Source organism: Sinocyclocheilus grahami, unplaced genomic scaffold, assembly GCF_001515645.1.
Source record: "Sinocyclocheilus grahami isolate Dianchi unplaced genomic scaffold, SAMN03320097.WGS_v1.1 scaffold7059.1, whole genome shotgun sequence".
Classification (NCBI taxonomy): Eukaryota; Metazoa; Chordata; class Actinopteri; order Cypriniformes; family Cyprinidae; genus Sinocyclocheilus; species Sinocyclocheilus grahami.
In genome coordinates, this window is record NW_015511247.1 from 3,215 (window position 1) to 9,395 (window position 6,181).

Consider the following 6,181-nt stretch of genomic DNA (forward strand, 5'->3'; position numbering starts at 1 on the left):
CACATTTCTCAGTATTTGGGTACATTTTTCTAAACTCTTCACACTGTGAGCACAACAGCAGTCGATGTGGGCTAAACTGTGGATCATTTATAATTGCTTTGGCACAAAGTGCATTCCATAACTGCATCTTTCAAATTACATAAATTATTTTCTCACTCAAACAAAAACAACAGCAAAACTTTATGCACCAGTTTGCACCGGTTTACATACACTTTACAAAACTTGGCAAAAAATGGCAAATAGCGAATTATACTTGTTTTTTCTCCATTCTGTCACCGATGGAGTTTTGGTTCCTTGCCGCTGTCGCCTCTGGCTTGCTTCAATTATTGGCCTTCAAAATGCACACCCTTCACATTGGGACACAGCTGCGGTCTTTGCACTTGAGCACTTGAATACTTATATGACGTATTTCCTGTATTTGGTCGAAGTGTTCAAGTGAGCAGGAAGACCACAATTGTGTGTAGAACTTTTCATTACCTGATAGGACAGAATTATAGTGTTGTAAAATTCAAGTGTTTACAGAGCTTTATTTTTATTTTCAATACTCAATATTTCAATATTTTAAAATCAGCTTCTAAATGTCTTTTCAGTAATCCCTATAACAGATGACAATTTAATTTTGTGGTGCTTCTAATTAAGTGATAAAAAGCAGTTGCAAATGTTAAACAAAATAAATATAACCACTTCTCATTTGCACCAATAAAAAGTGCAACTCTTTGTTTTACTACCAAATTATATGTAATACTGAATTATTATTAATATTTAATATACATTGGAAAGGTTTCCATGACCTCTTGCAAGATCTCGGCAAAAAGTCTCACGATTTATTTCCAGAACAGGATGCATGATGTGATACACTAAGCCTCAAATACCGCTCCAGATTTAGGGTGCTTCTCAATATCCCTCCTCGTTTCCTTGTTCCTTCATCCCATGACCCGGAAACTGATTGAGCTCAGCCATCTTGAAGGACATCTCAATTCTCTAATTGCACCGTGAGGAGGCGAGGATCGAGGAGTGAGTATCCTCTCCACAGGTGTATCCTTTGCGGAAGTGATTTTCATCGAAAAACCTGACGCACGTATAAATTCTCCTCCCCCTGCACATCTGTTGTAATAATATTAATTTATATTTTACCTTTGCAGTTTAAATAAGCCATACATGTCATCTAACTCAAACAGGGTATCTTGCTTTATTAATATTTATTATGAATGTCTTAAATAACAAACTTTAACAACATAAGGGCAGATCCCTTTAGCGCAGCTGATAACGCTTTGAAGTGGCACTAAAGGGAGCAAGGATATATAATTTCACTTGATTCAACTCCATCTTTGCATCCTTCCCTCGCATCCTGAAGGGGTGGAGCTAAGACACAAGGAAAGGAAGTGAGGAAAGGTGTGTGCGTTAAGGGCATTGTGGAAGTAATGAGAGTTTTTAAAAAAAAATCATTTTTCCATTGTACTTTATTTTTTAAATGAATTTGCCGTGCCTGTATATTTATGTGCGTATTGAGTAAGCAGTGCAATTTCTCATGAAGTTCTGTGCTGGAGCGTGTATTGTTTTCAGAGAATCACGTGATCAAAGAAAAACAAAGCCTCACTTTCTGTCCAATCACGTGCGCGTGTCAGAGTGTACGAACCCCCAGATCTTACTTTTATGAGTAAGTTTTCATTCAGACTAATTCAATAACATTTGAAATACCCAGTCATACAAGTAATATTAAGAATAAAAATTATTTTAGAAAAAATTTAATGTTTGGCATATGCAATTAATATATGTACACATTATTCTTCTATTACATCATATTGATATTCATATTGGCATTTAATGCCACAGTTTAAATTATTTTATCAGAGAGAAAAAATTCAACAAACACACACGCATGCACACACACATGCACGCACGCGCAGAGTTAGGGATTTTTGTGGTCGCTGCTTCGTCCTACGGCGCGTCTTTCACAGGCTTTTGGATGCTATATTTTTTATTAACCACCATTGAATCTTTTCCTGAAACAGTCAGAGGAAAGCCTCAGTGCTTCATGAGGCTTCATTTGCCTATCACTACATGGGCATTTATATCTGTGCTGTGGTGCATTATGAGATGTGGGAGAAACCAAACTAGAGGATTAAGTGGATTTTTGTTGTTTTCAAATTTAATTAGTGGAACTATGCATAAATGGCTGTTAAGTAATAATTTGTGGATTAATGCATGTGCAAAGTTTATAATCTTGAGATTTGGTTTGATGAATGTAATTCCTTGTCGCTTGCATCCCCGTCAATGGTTGTGTCCATGAGTATAAATGCTCACAAACTGAAATTTCACAGGATCAATGTAAGATGGAGGTTGGAGAATGAGTAACCTGCTGGAGATTGAAATCATTGTGAATGAGAATATTTTTAATGTTGTTTTTTTTAACTTGTACTTTATTCTTGTAATTATTTACCTTGCTTGTATAGTTATGATTTTAACGGTACTGAAACATCTAATCCAGGGGTGGCCAAAATTTAGTCCTGGAGAGCCACAGTCCTGCAGAGTTCAGATCCAACCCTAATCAAACACACCTGAACCAGCTAATCAAGGTCTGAGGGTGTCTAGAAAGCTGCAGGTGAGTTTTTGTCTGCATGTACAGTTTAAATGTGTGTGTGTGACCTGGATGTTAAGAGCTGCATCAAGAGAAACCGCCTCAAGGGCGAGTATTCAGTGTGTATTGTGAATGTATATTTCCATTAATGTGTCTCTTTAGTTTTTTTCTTTTTTTCCTTTTCAGGTAAGACTCAATGCTGGCACGTTCTGAAGGAACTTCTTTCTTATTTTGTTCAGAAACAATCTGTGAGCTTTGATTAATAGTTAATTGCAATTTCAAATGCTTTGTTGTTGTTGGAAATGGGTGAGTAACATTCAGAAATTCACCCACATAAATCTTGAGTAGGTTTATTTGTATATTAATTTGGTTCTGAGCAGTGCTGAATCATAATGGTTTAAATTGTGGATGCAGACCAAACACGGTTGTTGTAAAGCATTGCTGTGCATGTGATTTTTAGTCTGAGTAAAGCACTGAGGATGTTGACTATCAAGGGTTTAACAAAAACAATGTCATGCTGATTGTACAAACTGGAATGGATGAGTAAAAATGTTTTGATGCAAATTGTTACAGCAGAAATTGTCCTTTTAAAAAAAAAAAAGTCCCAGAAGTCTGGTATTAAAAAATGACTGTGCCAAAGGAGCTCTTTCCAACAACTGGCAAGGTAAGAGTCCTCCAAAGATTTGACTAAACCTCTTTTTACAATATTTACAGCATTGTGTAAATTGGTGACCTTTACTTGGTCAACAGCTTACAATCCCTCTTTAAGCTCAGATATCAGATAGATGGGACGCCCTAAACTTAGTGACAGGAGAAGTTAGAGATTTGTCTAGCAATGTGCACACTAAAGAGTTTCAGGGTTCATTCATGGCTGCATTGATAACTGCTTGTTAATGTCAATTTACATTTTGTGACCGTTTGAGTTTTGAATTAATGCATTCTTTCCAAGCCTAACATTCAACACTTTCCTCTCAACCAAAATCAGTTCCATTAAAATTAGGATCCGTAGAGAAACTGGTTTGATAAATGGTTCTATTGTTTCAGTCTAAAGCAACTACCAATGTTAACTCAATGTTTTATCTGTAGTGTCTTCCTACAGGTAATCTGGACATTCTAAAGAGCTCACATGTTTCGGGGGTTTTTTTCCTTTTCTTTTTTTCTTCATCTCCACTACTTGATGGAAGCCCACTCGTTGTTGACTGACAATGCTACAGAATTCCACAGTCTTTTGATTTAATTTCATTATAATTGGCTCACTTCAGCTCACAGATGGTTCTGATTTCCACAAGCAGCTCAAAGTGTTCCCGTTACACGTCTAAAAATATCAGTTACAAATGCAGCTTTTAATTGTTTTTATTTCAGTGCGTTCCTGACTATGTTAAAAGTGGATTCTCCTGGAAAATCAACCGCTGCTGAGGTGAGTCGTCCTGTGATTCTTAATATTCACAACACCGTGTATATTGCTCTCTTTACTGGGTCAAACCATGTTCCCCAGAAAGCTTTGTGGTGGAGAATGACCCTTTATTGCAGTCAATGCTAGGTAGTGGTAAAGTCTGGCACCTACAGGTACAAATCCATTGCTACTGAGCTCAGATATCAGATAGATGGGCGTCCCAAACATGGAGACTGGAGACTAGCAGTCAGCACTAAAGCACTATTTTATTCAGCTTTCTGTAGGTTTGTGATTTAGAGTTGATCTAGACCACAGGAACCAGATGAGTCCTCCACACAATCTAATGGTGCTTTTCCACTGTGTGGTACGGCTCTGCTCTGTTTGCGTTTCCACTGCAGTTTAGTATCGCTTTGGAGTGGGCGGGATTATTCGCCTGTCATTAGTTGAGCTGCCTCTACTGTCGTGACTCCTGGAAAAATGTTTCATTCTGCGTCGCCCCATCAAGCTCTTGCTGGATCCGCTCCTCTGCTATCAGCGAGAGGAACGTTGGTACTTTAAGACCACGAAACAGCCACTTTTTGGTTGTTAAAGGTGCGCTTGTTCGAAACGGTTGCGTTTGATCCTTCGCTGGCTGTGCTGATTTAAATCTAGTGGTTAAGTTGTGCCTGTGTCGTACAATAAGACTGACTCAAAGATGGCTGTTGTCACGGTCTTGTGACCAAAGATAGCCTACGATTATTTTATGACAGTGTCAAATTCCGCATGATCATCACGCAGTGTGTTTGCTGCAACGATCCACATTTACTGACCAGCCAATAAAACTTCAACATAACTGCTTACCTCAAGCTTTTATTCCTTCCTCTTTCACCACTTCCACATTAAGCATACACAAACTACAACTGTTAAAGTGTGGTTCATCATGCTCTTTTTGTTTACCACTGGCACATGCTGATGACGTTTTATTCTTATATAGTAACATGTCATAGCGTACGAGTCAATGGGTGTCATCATCGTACAGTCTACATGCATGTCGTACCCAAGTTTATTAGATTCATGTCATGCAGTGTGATCCGCAATGGTCTTACAGGATTATTAAAATCGTGCAGTGTGTAGAATGCTTTAGTATAGATAGTTTTGTTTGTGTTTCTGAGAAGCAGAACAGGGAGTCCGTGACCTGCAGGAGTCGATCCGCTGTGGCTTGAGCTCAAATCAGACAGACAATGTGCACCCCGATCTCAGTACAGTTACAGGATGGTTAGTCATAGGGACTTTGGATAAAACGTTTATCAAGTGGTTCAAATGTTTGGGAGTAGTATGTACCAGTGTTGTGAAGCGCCTTTTGAAATTTTAGTGTCCCTTTACATTATCATGAAGGTGGTGTGTTGTGTGTGTTTTTTTTTTTTTTTTTTTTTTTTTTTTTTTTTTTATATTCCACTCTTATTTAGATACTTTAACATGCAGAGAAAATAAAAACATACAATAAAATCAAAATGTTTGTTATTAAAAATTAAGTTCTTAAAATTCTTAGCTTGAGAATTTTAATGATCACTTAACTACTTTTGGTAGTAATGCAGGAGCCTCCATCCTCGTGTGCAGACCTGACTCACGAAGGTAGGCAAGTGCAATAAGTCACTTTCTGCAACTTTTTATTAATTTTTTTTTTCAATTCTATACTCCATAAATCCTGTATGGATTTTCTGTGCCCTCCACCCTTATAGTGGTTTGGCACCTCCATAGTCCCAGAGCTGAAGCTGCTGTCCGCTCCTCTTTGGCTGAACTGAGACCTTGATTCTACCAGAGGACATGACTTCACTTTCTTCCAGACCACACACTAAACATGTTTGCTTTCTGTAATATCTTGAAAAATATATTTCTGTTTAAACAACTCCTTTTGTATTACAGATCCATTTTAACCTCACGTGTACTTTTCCTCAGGTTAGCTGGGATCTTTGAGTTGGATGTGTTATCCTTTACATGGAGTTCTTCGGTATTTACCTAAATAAGCCTCATGTCATCAATTTCCTTCATTTCAGTTCTTTTTTTCCTATTTTGTATTGTGTACTTGTGCACTCTGTGTACTTTTTCCTTTCTGTATTCACTTAAAATGTTTGCTATTGCATTTGTTGTTAAATAGAATGCATAGATATGCACTGTGTTAATTGGTATTTCAATTTAATGTTGTTGTGCGTGTGTCTATTTTTGCTGTTATG

General features: G+C 37.6%; 1 long non-coding RNA gene across 2 annotated transcripts; it reads left to right on the forward strand.

Moving 5' to 3' along the window:
- The first annotated feature begins 2,533 nt into the window (after positions 1-2,533).
- LOC107577748 (uncharacterized) lies at positions 2,534-5,983 on the forward strand. 2 transcript variants are annotated; one of them, XR_001608251.1, is made up of 5 exons: positions 2,534-2,602; positions 3,941-3,995; positions 5,538-5,582; positions 5,690-5,821; positions 5,907-5,983. It is a non-coding gene; the product is annotated as an uncharacterized lncRNA (long non-coding RNA). The 2 variants fall into 2 exon arrangements; XR_001608250.1 differs by having other exon boundaries at positions 2,541-2,602; positions 5,690-5,810.
- The last annotated feature ends 198 nt before the right edge of the window (positions 5,984-6,181 follow it).